Raw genomic sequence first — 15665 nt, forward strand, 5'->3', positions numbered from 1 at the left:
ACAGAACTATGCTTGGAAAAATATTGTCCCATCAGTTGATCCAACTCCTCCACAGTAGCAGGTGGAACCTTTCTTTTTTGAGGACGGCTTCTTTTACCTGTCACAACGAATGGTCTGTTTATGTTTTGATCAAGAACCTTTTTTTTGGGCAGCTGAAGAGGAGAAGTCTATCTTATGGCCAACCTCTGGCTGTATCTTGGTCATATTACCCAGCAAAACCCAGTATGCAGGTTCATCTGTAACAGTCCTTGTGCCACAGATCCTCACTGTTGCTTCTACATTAAACAGAAGAGCAGTGACATGGCTGCAAGTCTCCACGACTCTAGCCATACAGCTGCAGTGGGCGGCTTCAACCTTCCCTGTGATGCTCACAATGACCTGTGGCTGCAATGCTGCAATTCAGTTTTTAAGAGTGCAGGACCTGAAGCACACACAGACAAAGTTCATTTAAAGACAAGAACTATGAGCCAAGGCCGACACAAATGTGTTTTATTTACTTTCAAATCCATTTATCATAAATGTAACAAATAAAGTGTTTTTATGTATCCATCTATAGAACGCTGCATGTTATATTCTAAATCTGCATGTTTCTTTTTAGAAACCTATCAGCAAAAAATGAACCTAAAGTATGTAATGCAAGGATGTAATCACTTTCAAGAGGGAGAAAACATAAAGTTCAACTTTAAGTGACAATTATGGACACCTAATATGACAAGCAGATTCTGCAGGTCATTAATCAATGTATAAAACTAAAACAGAATGTATTTTTAGTGACACAGGACACAAACAAGGAAGCAAGATGTGTAATTAGGATTATTTATAATAAATATGAATTAATTAGGGCAATTTCTTTAACCATAAAGAATAACTAAATCCTTCAGGACAATGTCACATCAATGCACTGAACTCACTATGTTATCCCTCTAACAGAGCCTCTACATGTTCTCACTGTAATTTCCCCCTCACGAATGAATTTTTGCTAGCACTAATTTGAATGTTGGGGGGAATCAAACGCATTTTACTCGCAGTACTCAAGCTGACTTACCTTTGCTTGAATGACGGCGTACTCACAACGTGGAGGCTTAAAAATAGCCAAATCTTGTACCCAGTCCTTGGTGAATTGGATGTGCGCCTCCAGAGATTTATAATTGCGAAATTGGTGCGCCGTGTATGCTCTGACTCCACAGACAAGGTATGAGAGTAGATCATGCTAAGTCAATAGCGGTTTGGTCTTCAGGGTTTCTACTCCACGGCTATATTTCATACGGGTCCACATTTCAACAATCAAGTACCGTCTCTTTGCATCTGGACAGAATCTGTCTCTATACCGTCATTTTCTTTTGAGCTACGTTTCAGAATGGTTCGTAGCAAACTTGTTTTGATTCGTGACCTGCCAAGATGGTGCTGCGCTCCCACAATGCATTGCGACATTACGTCAACTCCAAAGCCCTTTGCGTGCAGGAGTGTATGCGCATGCGCATTGCCACGGTGGTTTAAAAAATAAAGATATAATGAAAAGTAATTAATAAAAATTAAATATTTAAACATTCCCACAAATGTGCAATGAACGTGCAAAAACTCTCTTTAGTAGTTGTTGCTATTTCTTTCTTTCTTCTTTTTTTTTTTTTTTTGAAAAATAACGACGTCTCTGAGGCGCGAAATCTGACAGCGAGAGGAACGGCCGGATACAGGAGACGGGAAGAAACAAGCCGATTATGTTCGCGTTAATTAAGTGGTTGGAAGATGTAAAATTCTCAATTCTGCCAACTGAACATATACGAGATTTTAATGAGGATGAATAATTAGCCGGCATGGAGGAAACGGACCTTTATTTCATGGAGTGGCGACAAGAAGCCAAGGCGGGTGGCCAGTCTAAGAAGCCTCCATCATCAAGCTAGCAGGTGCCTTTTCCCATATAATATTACTTTATTCTCGTGTATTTGGAACGGAAGCGTAGAGCTGCCACCCAGGCAAAAGAGAAATATAAGTATATCACGTTATAACGTGAAAAGTTTATCGTTCTAACAATATACTATCATGTTTGAACAACATGTTTGAACAACATTGTACGAAAAATGTACATAATTATCACGTCCGTACAATATTGTGCGAACGTGACAATTATGTATATTATAATAATGTGATATTATATTATACCAGTGGTTCTTAACCTGGGTTCGATCGAACCCTAGGGGTTCGGTGAGTTGGTCTCAGGGGTTCGGCAGAGCCTCCGCTGTGACGTGCACGGCTCATTTTGTGCACCAGTAAAAAACATATCTACGTCTAATTTGAAAAAAAAAACATACTTTATTTTTCACTAAAGAGGGGTTCAATGAATGCGCATATGAAACTGGTGGGGTTCGGTACCTCCAACAAGGTTAAGAACCACTGTATTATACAAACATGAAAAGCATAATGTTAGAACAATAAACATTTCACGTCATAACGTGATATAGCTCTATTTTTCTTTTGCCTGGGTGGCAGCTCCACGCTTCCATAATTTGGTAATCAAAATATGTAACTTAATTAATTATATTGTGACGTACTTTTGCCTTTTCTTATTATTCTGCCTTCTCAATAACTATCAAAGCCTATTCACATTTAATTTGGCTTTCACAGAAATCCTACCTCTCCTTCTGGCTACAGAGTACTTACCAAGGTTAGAAACAAAGAACAGTTATGCTTTATTAATGTTCGCTAATTACAATGTTCCACATTTCCTTGCTTTTTAAGTCATTTTTAGGCTTTTTAGAGTTTTTGTTTTTTTATTTTTTTTAGCAGTAATGTTTCTGCCTATTTATTTCAGCCCATGAAATCGAATGCAGATCTTCCTAATGTGAGATTTACATAAATGTAAGTAATTTTGTTTGTCATTGTCATTAATGTTGTTGCTGTTGTTGTTTTTGTGCAGTTTGCAATCATATAAACCTAGCAAACATCAGTCAGCACAGTGACTAACCTAAACAGATTCTTGCTTTATTCACATATATTATATGTAATTATATATACCTGCACATTGTACCTAGGGTTGCAGCCACTTGGCCCCACCCCATTGTTGTGACAGCCCTGATTGTACTTATACACTGCATCTGAACAGGGAACAGTCTGCCACATTAATGTATTTTTAAGTGACTTGTTTGTAATACATGAATTTGTTTTTTACAGATGTCAAAGTCTCAACCTCATGCTGCCCTCCCCCATCCTCCTAAAGTAAGTATTTGTTGTTGTGGTTTTTTATGCGGTGTCTGTGTCACATGCTAATCATAATTATTGAAATAACTGTTTTCTAACAGATTTTCCAAAACACTAGTTATGTTTGTTGTCATTCAGACCAGTACTACTGCTTAGACATTGTTTAGTGGTCATGCATGTTTGACAAGCTCGTTATGATACCAAAACAGTAGGCCTATCACAATAATCGATATATCGACTTAACACACAGTACATGTACATGACCTCAATAATTGTTGATGATGTAATTTATCTGCCATTATATTTACAAAAATAAAATATAATGATAACAAAACAATAACATTAAATATCATTGTTTTCTATTTGTTAGAAAACTTACTATTTATTCAAGTTTTTAAGGTATCTAATATTTTGATTCCTAATTTCAATGATCTAAATACTTTAAGAATTAGATGTCGGTTTGTCAATTGAAAGTGTGTAGATCTTGCATTATTATGGTGTTATATTATGATTATACATTCAAAGACATAAAATGGTCTTAAAATGACAATGACATAACTTGTCGCAATTGTTTATGGTGCAATATACCGACCAACAAAAAGTCGTTATCGTAACAGGCCTTCAAAACAGACGGTTTTATGATTGATAAATTCAAAAAATATATACATTTAATTTCTCTGAGATTCTCTAATATTCAGTTACAGTTCACAACACAGCTACCCGTACATGCAGTATTATACTGTAAATATAAATCTCTGCATTTAGCATCCCACTAGAAGCGTCACAGTTACTGCCTCTTTTTTTTTTTTTTACAAATACCTGTACTATTACTAACACATTTACTGTTTTACTTTTAGCCTGTGGATACAAATGCAGATTTCCTTAATGTAAGTTGTGCATTTTAATTACATCATGTTATTTTTATTATTATTTATTTATTTATTTTATTTTACATTCAAATATTTCAAGCTTCTTGGTTAAAGAAGCTTGATTGCTAGTAGGTAAAGAATAGTTCACCTATAATTCATATTCCCAATTAATTTCTCACCTCTGATTGAATGCCTTTGTTTGTTTTCCTTTTGACTATAACAAAACATTTTTGCTGGATATATATGGTGAATTTATATGCATAGATACAGTCGTAGTGCTTGACACATGCAAACAGCAGTAGATGTACTAAAAAGGAAATAATTACAATCATGATGTTGATTGCTGATGTCAGTATATATATTTTAGAGGAATGTTTTGTTTTTCACCCAAAATGAACTATATTTCTTCAGAAGAGATTTATTACCCTACCGGACTCTTATATATTGTTCTGTTTTTTGTTTGTTTTTGTTATTTTCAGGTTCAATGGTGCGTGTTCTTCTAATGGCCGCCTTCCCACTGGAGGTTTTGATCCACAGCAATTTAAAAGGTAATCAGCTTTGAAAGTCAGTTCAAATGGTTAGCTAATAGTACTTTAAAAAGCCTACAACTCTGTCACCAGTTTCTTTACCAAAAATTACCCATAAAAGTATCGCTCAATAGCATATAATTGTAGTTCAAATGTTTAGTTGTACAAATATCAAATTTTTGGAAATCTAAAACTAGTCAAACACTCAAATGTTCATGCTTTTTATAGGAGGACAGAGCAAAACGGACATCGGCGCAGAGTGAAGAACTGCCCTTGATAAGGACACTATGACAGCCATATATAGTAAGTGAAGACTTTCTGTGTATCTAAAATTGCATACACCACAAGTAACTTACTTTGCAACCATTAAAATAGGTTGTAAAGTAAGTTACCAATACAAATAGGTGATGATGCATTGTAGTGGTTGGTCTCAGACAAAGAAGGTCAACAGATTTATGAATGCTGGAAGGTAAGGAGAGACGACCAAAAGGGGTGTTAGCATTACTGTAATGTGAACTGGATAGACTTCCCATCTAGGAAAAAAAAAGAGGTAAATTATGCGTAAAATATATCTGTATTAATATCTGTATCTGTATAAACAGAAATATCTGTTTGCTAAATGAAGCCAGCTAACATAAATCACATTTTTATTTTAACTCTGATAAAAGTAATAGAACTGTGACTTTTGTTTGTTACAGTGGGGGTAAGGAAGGGGTTTCCCAGCGTGTCCAGAAGGGCTTTGAGGATTGCAGTGAAAGCTGGGGGAACTGAGACTGTGTGTGTATATATATATGTATATATATATATATATATATATATATATATATATATATATATATATATATATATATATATGTAACGGTGGACCCAAGAAATACCAGCCGGAGCGACTTTGACAATGCAGAACTTTTTATTAAACTCGGGGTTGTACGTGGACACATATACTCCGCGCTCTCTTTCTCTGCTGTCACCTCCGTCTCCGTCTGTCACTGCCAACATATAAAGAGACACAATCACTGTCAGATCCCAGCACACCTGTTCACCCCGCCCCTGCGCCGCCCCGGGAGCTCACTGCGTCACGCCTCCTCTGCAGCTGGCCAAGGACCACACCCACGCCACAATATATATATATATATATATATATATATATATATATATATATATATATATATATATATATATATATATATATATATATATATACACACATATATGTATATGTGTGTGTGTTTCTTTTAGAATGTTTAAGTATGTAATGAGAATAAACTTATAAAATGAATATTCCTTGCTTGATTGATATGCTATATGTATGTTTTAAACATCAAATAAAGATTTCTTTCAGATGTTACATGTGAATGTGTTTTCTTAGAAATATATGACGGGGTTAAATTTATATTTTTTTGAATGATTTTAAATACATTTAAATTGTATTTTGAAATATATTTTATTAATATATTTCAAAATATACAAAAAATGGCCAAAAAATATATGTGCTAAAATACATTTTAAATATATAAATATATTTTAAAATGTATTTTAAAATATATTTTTTTACCGTATGGGCAAAGCTACACCAGAGGGTTGTGCTGTGTAACAGGTTGGTGCAGGTGGTGTTATCTACATTTGAACATTAGGCAACAGTCTCATGAAGACACTTTCTATTGTTCACTAAAGACCAACAATAACAGAGACAAAGGGAGAGCAGCAGAACTAGTGCTAACAATTAGCACTGCTAGCCTGCCCACCAACACCAGCTAATGTTCTAAAAACGATGATCAATGATTTTGCTGTAACGGCTCCAGCTGTCTGTGTCAGGGACACGTTGGAGATGAAGTGAGTGATCCAGTGACAAAGGTTTGGAAAGCTGCAGTCAGCTGAGACTAAAGGAGTCACCTGACCGAGAGACCAAATGTTTCACTGAGAACGTCCAGATGAACAGAATCAACCTTTGGGATAATCTGTTCCACACATCCATGTTTCACTTACTGCATTATATTTCCTCATTGCTGTGCACACAGGCCTGTGGCTTATAACCAACTCCAAGTTCAGACTCAGAGGCTGCTGAAGCTGTTTTCTGGAACAGAGACGTGTTGGATATAAAAGCAACTCTTCTTTATGTGTCAGCACTGAGGAAAGGAGCAGCTTCGTTTCTAAGTGTATGAAGGACTGTAGCAGTGTGTGTGTGAGCTTTATTTCACAGACAGAACCATGTCAAAAACACAACTTCAGGTAAAAACAATACAAAATCAAAGAGTCTGATCAGAAGGATTAAACAGAGGAGTGTGGGACTGTTTTTAACAGACAGCAGGTTAAGCCAGGCTGGAGGAGTAAACTGAGCCTCGGTGTGAGCAGCAGTGTGTTTGACAGGAAGCTGAGATAAACAGTCTGGAGCCCATTTAGTGCTTCATATGAAAGTGTGAGGATTTGAAAGCAAATCTAAAATCAAGCAGGAGTCAGTGTGAGAATGATTTGTGCTTTTCCTCAGTCAGATGCTGGGAGTTTCAGTTCATCCATGTTCAGCGTGCTGTGCTTTGTGTAACAGGAGAATATGACAGTATAAATCAAGTCTTCATGTCACTGAAAGCCTCCACAGTCTGCTATGGAGGTGCATCAGTTTGGATTTACAAGAAGAACATTTCTTAAACCTGCCACAAGATGGCGCTCCAACAGAAGGGATGTCCACAGTGTAACACAGACACACACATACTGTGTGAATGTGTGAGTGAATGGGCTTTCAACACAAGGCTTCTGCTGCTACCTTTAATGACATAATTAGCTAACAAGAACAAACTGTTAATTACCACCAAAGAACGGCTCCAGATTTTAGCTGCTGACCATTTTGTGAAACGTTGATTACATCAGCTTATTGTTGATTTTTCAACCTTAATATCAGCTGCTTTAAAGGAGCCTCGTTCTCTGGCAGTAACACTTTTCTTCACTAGATGCAGTGCAGGCTCAGTCTGTGTTTCTAAACTACACACTAATGTTCATTGTTGTGCAGCTAAATCCTCCCTCTGGATGGGAAGAATCCCTGTCAGGCTTCAAACACCTGGCTTGGTGTTCTGGAGCTAATGTGTCACCTGTGAGGACTCTGAGATGAACACACAGCAGACACTTCAGTTCTCCGTCTGTGTGTCCTCAGTTTCCCAGCATGCCTTGGCTGTGGTGGTGGAGGTGAATGAGGGGGAACATGCTGCTCTGTCAGCACTCAGGTTTCATACCTGGTGATCTCAGAGGACAAAGCGGCGTTACAGCAGCGCACGTTGATGAGACCTGATGCTCTGAACAGTTCAGACTTCAGCCTCACTCTGAGAAAACAAACGACTGACTGTCAGCAGCAACTACACCTGCTCCATCAGTGACGGAGAGAAGAACTGAGACTGAGAGACATACAGCTGCAGGTCAAAGGTCAGAAACGCCCGCTCTTTGTACGGGTCAGGAGTTAGTACTGCAGAGGTCAGAGGTCAGCTTGCTGACAAACCATTTGAAACAGTTTGGAGCTAAAAGCACAACAGCAGAGGAAAGAAGAGACACTGCAGAGATGATGCAAAATATTGTGTTTTGTTCTCAGCTGTCAAAAAGTGTAACACACGTGTTCCAGCACAGCCTTTGTGTACTTTCACTTCTCCATACTGTCCATTGGAAATCCTGTTTGTTACTTTTTGATTTCAGTCCATGTGTCCAAAGCAAACTTCTGTCCCACACTTTCTCTGCTGACTCTTCACCGATGCTCAGATGATCTCAGATGATTTCACCAGAACTCATCAAAATTCGGGCTCCACAGAAACCCAGACGTCACTAAACAAGCGTAACAAGCAAAGTGAAAACTGGTCGTTCAGCTTTATTGACCAAAGATAAGCTCACATGTCACCTCATGACACAGACACTTATTTCCACAGCATGCACGAGGACTGACAATAAGTGTCTATAAAGCCACTTCTATCTGCCACACCTGTGCTTCTGTCATGGTTGCTCTCCTCTCACTCTGTCATTTATCCACAGTCTGCCTCCCTCTGCTCCGTCAGCTGACGTCCTCTCTACACCACCTGCTGTGTTTTATCCTGCAAAAACACATTTAAGAAGCGTTGCACCGAGTAACGGGAGGAACTGCTATAAAATCCATTTAAAGGAGGTGGTGCTGAGTGCTGTGACTGGGGTCCCACCACTGACATCACGGGTGGAGGACATGTTGGAAAACTGCTACAAAGTGCTGTGCAGCCAGCAGAGCTTACAGTCTGTCCTGTGTGTCATACAGGCTCTCACACTTAGTGTTTCTGTGACACATTGAAGAGAAGTTTGTGTTGTTCACAGTTGTGCTTGTACTGAGTGACAGCTGACATGACCTAACAGGAATAATGTGTCTGTGCTGAATGAGAAGTAACACACAATGAAGTCTTGATGCATCTCAATCATCCAGGAAAGTGAGTCTGTTGCTTCTGTTCATCTGGACGCAGCGTTTTGTGGGAGAAACGTGTCGTCATCATCAGGTGACGTCTTCAGTCTCAGCTGCAGGTTTCAGTCTTACAAACAGGACATTTGCATAAAGACTGAAAGCAGCTGCAGGAACGATGGGCTGGGAGCTCCGTTCCTTCATCTTAATTATGCAGATTCTCAGGACCATTGATCAACAACCACTGATCCATGTCCATGAGTCCCATTCACAGAGATGTGGGAATGGCTGCAGTCACAGCATGTAAGATGGAAATAAATGAGAAGTATTTAGCTGAAGTGGATTTGATTTATGTTACTTCTTTTTTAACTTGTAGTTCTACATTGGAAGATTATTGTGATATTGAAATATAAAAATACATTTATATTCTATTATTTTCTCAAAATAAGCGTCACACTCGTGGAAGCCGGTGTAGCCGCCGAAACGCCTGCATTTATGGAGACTTTCAGCCCCAGGTAGGCCAGTTATGGATCTTGGGATCCACATTATGTCAGCAGCTGTTCTCCACCGTGAACTGTGTTCAAACAAACACGCTCACGCCTCACAGACGACAGCTTACAGTCCTGTAGAGATAAAGTGACTTCGTACAGCCCCGACCTGCAGACGCTGTGCGCAGAGGTTCAGGAGCAGAAGTCCCGTTGTAAACATATCACGGCAGACCCGACGATGTTTGCATGAAGGCGCTTTTTTTAAAAGTCAGGTCAAGGCTCCAAAAGCCCAAAGGCGATATAACAGTTTGTGTTTGCTACATGGATCATTGGAGTTCAGCTTTCCTTTGTTATATTTCTTTAAGAGCTCAAAATGTGTTCATTACATAAATAAAATGTAATGTAATGTAAGCTCAATGTCCTTACAGCGTAGCGTCTCTTTGATAGAGAAATGCCCAGAGTTACACCATCTATCGTTCACAAACACAGCCAGACCCCCTCCTCCCTTCTTACCACTCTCCGCTGTTCTGTCATAAGAGGCTCAGCAGCTAAAGCAGCACACCTGGGTCTCCCAGCCTATTAAAAGCAGCCCTTTGCTTCACCTGCTTCACTAAACATTATTATTTTAAGCAGAGTGGTGTGATTTATGTAGGCATTGCTGTGTGACAGGATGACTTTTCTTGCACACCCACCAAATGAGGGCGCACATGCTTCCACGCCCACTGGTGACTGCACACATCCTTTCAAGGAAGCATTTCATGCATCCCTAACAAATGGAAGAAAACACTGTGCAGCGTGTTCAGGTTTGAACGTGGCCCTGGCCTCTCTCTGCATCCACCTGGCACATGCAACACACATCCACTCCCTGCTGAACTGCTTGTATTTGATGTGTTGAAGTTTTGGTAAAGTTTGAATAAATTCCACTTTATTTATAGGAACATTTCATCTGTGGACTCCTGCTTCCCCTCTCCTTGAGCCAGTTTGTGACAGGAACATGACATAAGAAAAGTAATTTATCCCTTTTTGATTCTGTGTATCTGGCGCTCATCCAGTGAGTTCACACTTGGCAGAAACAGACTGAATTTGTCTGGAGAACTTTGGCTTCAGCCAAGTTAGATAAACACACTGTGTCTCTGTCAAAACAGCAGTGTAGTTGTGGCACCCCTGTGAGGGAATGACCACATGAATATTATTTTGTGTAAAACACTCATGTAACGGGACATTTTTCATTGCTATATGTATTTATTTTCAGTTTCTTTAAGAGGATAGAAAATCCATGTAACAGGGATTCATTTTATGTTAGAAAGCAGTGAGGGCGGAACTTTGGTGCTTGCTCCGGGGTTTCGGGGAGCAGTAAGTGGAGCCCACCTTCCGCTGCTTCCTCAGACACGTTCTGGAGGAAAGCAGAGACGCATCGTGTCTTCCTTACTCTGCTCTTCACCTGCTTTTACAGGTCGGTACACGGTGCTCGCACCGAAAATGTTGTTTATTGTCACCATGGTTACCCACGTTAATGTGAATGGGAGAGTTAAGGCGGTCCGCCAAAGTTATTTATATGTAAACACGGGAGAAAACCAGAGGAGTGTCCCGCGCGACCGCACCGCGAGCCCGCTCGTTAGGTGGAGCGCTCGTGAAGCAGAGTCAGTGCGCTCCTATGCTCTGTGCAAACGTGTTGTAATGCTCCAATCAAATCAGTTCTGTGAGATGTGAATGTTAATAGTTCTGTTAAAGTGACTGAGTAGATTAGCTAGTGTAACACAAGCACTCTGAGCAACTCTGTGTAGCTAACAGAGGCATTCATGGGTTGATTCAACAAGCTGTGTTTCATGATGCACTAAATAGTGATTTTGCCAGTAAATTACTGGAGGGAACAAATGTAATGTATTTACCAATGCTGTTATTGAATAGAACTGTTTAGCCAGTAAGACACTGCAGAAGACAATGTGATGTGTTTATTGATATGATAAAAGGATGTAGCTGTTATGGAAAGAAGTGTGAACTTGAGAAACTGAACCAGTTAAAAAGAGTATATTTCACTGATGTTGTGAAATAAGTAAATGTCATTGATGTGAATGAGGAACCAGCTGAACAGTATATTGAAAGCTCATGTTTAGTGTTTTATAGCATTTATTTGTGTGAAATAAATCAGACTCAGACACGTTCTGGAGGAAAGCAGAGACGCATCGTGTCTTCCTTACTCTGCTCTTCACCTGCTTTTACAGGTAACATATTTGTCATCGAGGTCTTCATCCTTGGGACCCGTAACATAGTAACTTCTTCATTGTTATACTTCTATAGTTTTCCCATTTTGTGAGCTGTGGATGTGGAAAGTGTCTCAGTGACACATCCACATGAAAACGGCGTTACCTTCGTTCATTTGCACGTCAAATGAACGAGCTGTTTGGACTTTAACGTCACAGCTGATGCTTCGATACTCGAACTCAAGAGTTCAGCTTCCACTCAGAGGTACAAGTACACACAGCAAAGATAAACGTGTACACAAGGTGGAACCCACAAGTGCACAGCTCCAACCAGAGATGGGCAGTAATCCCATTACTTTTTTCAAGAAACGAGTAAAGTGAGGGATTACTATTGCAAAAAAGGTAATTAGATTACTGTTACTTTCCCGTAAGCACGCTGCGTTACTGCGTTACTAAAACCGCAGCTGTGTGCAGATGAACAATGGATAATCTATCGAGTGTGGAGAGAGTGTGAGCGTGCAGCGTTTAAAGCGTGGAAGCACTGACCTTACTTTGAGTTTGACTCTGTAAAAAGTGACAAAAACATTAGCATCCGCTGTTCACTGCGTGGGAAGACAACATGCTCACTCACTATGTGTTAATGGGCATGCTTATTTATAACTTTGATAAAATGTCATAAAAATAATTCCATGCCAGCTCACCATTGGTGATCAGGTAGTTTCTGTTCCAGTTCCAGTCCCATAAATCATGAAGCTTGCTGCCAGAAAAGCTTCAAATCTCCTTTGAAAGCTGTTTGTGGTCTTGATTGTGGGAGCTTCAGTTGTCTGACTCCAGCTGCCACACAGTGCTCACTGATATCATTTGCAAAAACCCCAGTGTGACAATATTTATCAGTGAAGCAGAAATCAGGAAGTGACGACTTTTCTTTGAACATTTGCTCAGGCTAAGCTGTGCTTTCTACCACAGTTGGGAATTTCCTGGTTTACAACAAATTATTGTGTCAACACTGCATAAGATTTCAAACTACAGGAAAATCACTGGAGTTATAAGAGGCAGACAACGACACACACACCACATGCATGCTGTTGCTATTTATTGTGGATTAACCTGTCAAGGGCAAGAACAAAATAATTCTGCCTCAAATACAGGAAATCATAGCTTTCCTGTATTTCCTCCATTGTTGGCATGCTGGTTAGTGCTGTTGCTCCACAGTAAGAAGGTCCTGGGCTAAATTATCCATGAATGTAAACGGCTGTGTGTTTCTATCTGATAGACTGGTGAGCTGTCCAGGGTGTACCCTGCCTGGTAACCTATCACTTCAGGGTTATTTCCCAGCCCTGCTGCAACCAGGATAGAGATAGGAGGATGGTAGTTGTTGTAGACCCATTCAATTTCAATTGAAGGATTAAAATGTTCCAGGAGCTCAACTTACTCCATCTGAACATGTTTCAATCGTGTTTTATGAACACAACATGCAGGTTTACTGAATATGAAAAGGTTGTGTTGATTTAACTCAGTTGTTTAAGTTTCTGCCAAAGCAAAACCTTTGTGTGCAACCAGTGTCCACTATTGAATCAAGTAAATCCAACATGTTTTTGTCAGTGCAAAAGGAGTTACGGTGCCTGTATTCCTGCACAATATTGTCCCGGGAGGGAGGAAAACTTTCTGGTGAAGTTTTGGTTGATTTTTGGGTTTTGCTTGACACTAGGTTGATTTTATCAGTGAGGTTTGGATTGTTTTCTTTCTCTAAGAGAGAGAAAGATGGTTTTATGCTTGGACATGTTTGCAATGGCCCCCAGTATTTGTTACTTTATTAGTATTTTATTGGTTGCGTTTGTTTGTGCTTTTGTTACAGTGCACTGAGATAAGAACATCTGAGAGGTGTGATCCACCGGTGGTGATATTTTGGTATTTTGTGAGTTCCCGATTTAACAAATCAGCTCTTTAATCCAGACCTGAGAGGTTGAACTTTAAAGCGCTATAAAATATTCTTACTGGAAACAGTCGCAAAGTGTTTTTCTCCATGATTATAATGGGCTTGGGAGAAATTCACTTATATGTGACATTGATCACATGAGAAGTCCTGAGCCTAAAAGGTTTGCAGCGAGTCAATCCAGTCCAAAAACAAGGAGCTGTTTTCCTTTAAAATGATGACGTCATCTTGCTGGTGATGGAGGCTCGAATAGGCTGCGCGTGAGACTCCATTATCAGCAATATCTGGTATGAATGTGTGTGGATGTATGCATGTGACTGGACTGTGACGGACTGACGACTAAAAGTTTAACTGACTTGATACTGAGACAAAAACGGTGCCGACTTTAGGATTAGTGAATGTCCACAACAATTCACCCAGCCTGTAGAAGAAGGGTGGAGGTTTTGTCTTGCTTTGTTTGTGCAGGAGCAGAAGGATGACAGAGACTAAAGGGGGAGGCTGTAGCTTCACATGAGTGTGAGCTGCAGACTGAACCCTTTGGTTGCTAATGTTGAGTCACTGATGTTTGCATTAAGAAAATTGTGTTTTATTAGCTGTGTTTTAATTAAGGTATCACATTATATTGTTGGGAATGTTAAATGCTAAAGTGAAGAAAAGCTTTGATTTCACTCATGACTGAACATGTTATTATTAACCATAGCAGGCCACTGTAAAGAGTCAATTAACTGTTATAGAGGAAAAAAAGGCCAAAAACTCTGTTAATACCTATGAATAACAGGCAATGATAGACTTGTCACATTCAAAATAGAGATATGTAATAACAAACACGGGTCCGTGTCATTTAGGTTCTCCATTGAAATAGTCAATCATTTAGAAAAGTAGAATATATATATATATATATATATGTCTCAACGCTGTTTCTCAATAATATTAAAAACCTAAAAACTATTGTTGTGGAAGATAGAAGTCACTGTGACAGCCCTCTGACTGTGGAGGACGTTTGTAATCCTATTTCTGCACTTAAGGCCAACAAATCTCCCGGCACAGATGGTTTAACTGCAGAGTTTTATGAATCATTTTCTAATCTCCTGGCTCCGTTCTTACTGCAGCTTTTCATAGGAAGTGTAGAGAATAACATCCTCCCTCCTACTCTTACTCAGGGTCTCATAACACTTATTCCAAAGCCAAACAAAGACTTACTTCTTATTGATAATTGGAGACCCATCTGTCTGCTCAATGATGACTATGAGATTATGGCTTTAGTACTTGCTAACAGAATGAAAGAGTTCTTGGACACAATTATGGATGAGACACAATCAGGCTTTATGAGAAACAGACACCTTTCTAAGAACATGAGACTGGTTTTAGATCTACTTGATTACTCTGATTTGGTATCTGACTATAGCTTCATTCTCTTCCTGGATTTTTAAAAGGCTTTTGATACAATTGAACATCAATTTATTTTCCACTCTTTGGAAAAATTTGGCATTTTTCTGTAAAGCTATCAAAACCTTGTACACGAATGGCAATAGCTCAATTAAAATGATTAAGACTCCACCCCGAGATTTGACCTGTTATACAAGGAATCAGCACAGCTGATAAGGAGCTCATCATCAGCCAGCTAGCTGATGACACCACACTCTTCTTGAAGAATGCAAATCAAATCCGTCCAGCCCTTAGTGTTATTAGTGATTTCTCTGAGGCATCTGCTTTATGTCTAAATCTAAAAAAATGTGAATTACTAGCAATTAAAGGCTGCACTGCAAATGCTCTCTGTAACATTTCTGTTAAACAAGAAGTCACATACCCAGGACTGTTAATATCCAAAGACCAAAAGTCAAGATGCTCGTCAAACTTGTCAAACAGTGTTGGGGAATTCTCAATGGTGCTTGGTGCCATACCCTCAGGGACTTTAATGTTATATAAAAACACTGACAGCTCAATATCTGCCTCAGTCACTCTCCCTGATCCAGCTGAGTCAGCAGTGGGAAAAATCTGCTTTTCACAGGAACTTGGTAACAGCAATAAGAGAATACGTAGTTTATTCCAAGAAGATATCATGTCT

General features: G+C 39.3%; 1 long non-coding RNA gene across 2 annotated transcripts; it reads left to right on the forward strand.

Annotated features, from left to right (window-relative positions):
* Positions 1-1613: 1613 nt before the first annotated feature.
* Positions 1614-5347, forward strand: LOC143420389 (uncharacterized). 2 transcript variants are annotated; one of them, XR_013100200.1, is made up of 7 exons: positions 1614-1901; positions 2620-2659; positions 2807-2853; positions 3166-3210; positions 4050-4079; positions 4541-4609; positions 4817-5347. It is a non-coding gene; the product is annotated as an uncharacterized LOC143420389 (long non-coding RNA). The 2 variants fall into 2 exon arrangements; XR_013100196.1 differs by lacking the exon at positions 4817-5347 and having other exon boundaries at positions 4541-4681.
* The last annotated feature ends 10318 nt before the right edge of the window (positions 5348-15665 follow it).

Source organism: Maylandia zebra, linkage group LG2, assembly GCF_041146795.1.
Source record: "Maylandia zebra isolate NMK-2024a linkage group LG2, Mzebra_GT3a, whole genome shotgun sequence".
Taxonomy (NCBI): Eukaryota; Metazoa; Chordata; class Actinopteri; order Cichliformes; family Cichlidae; genus Maylandia; species Maylandia zebra.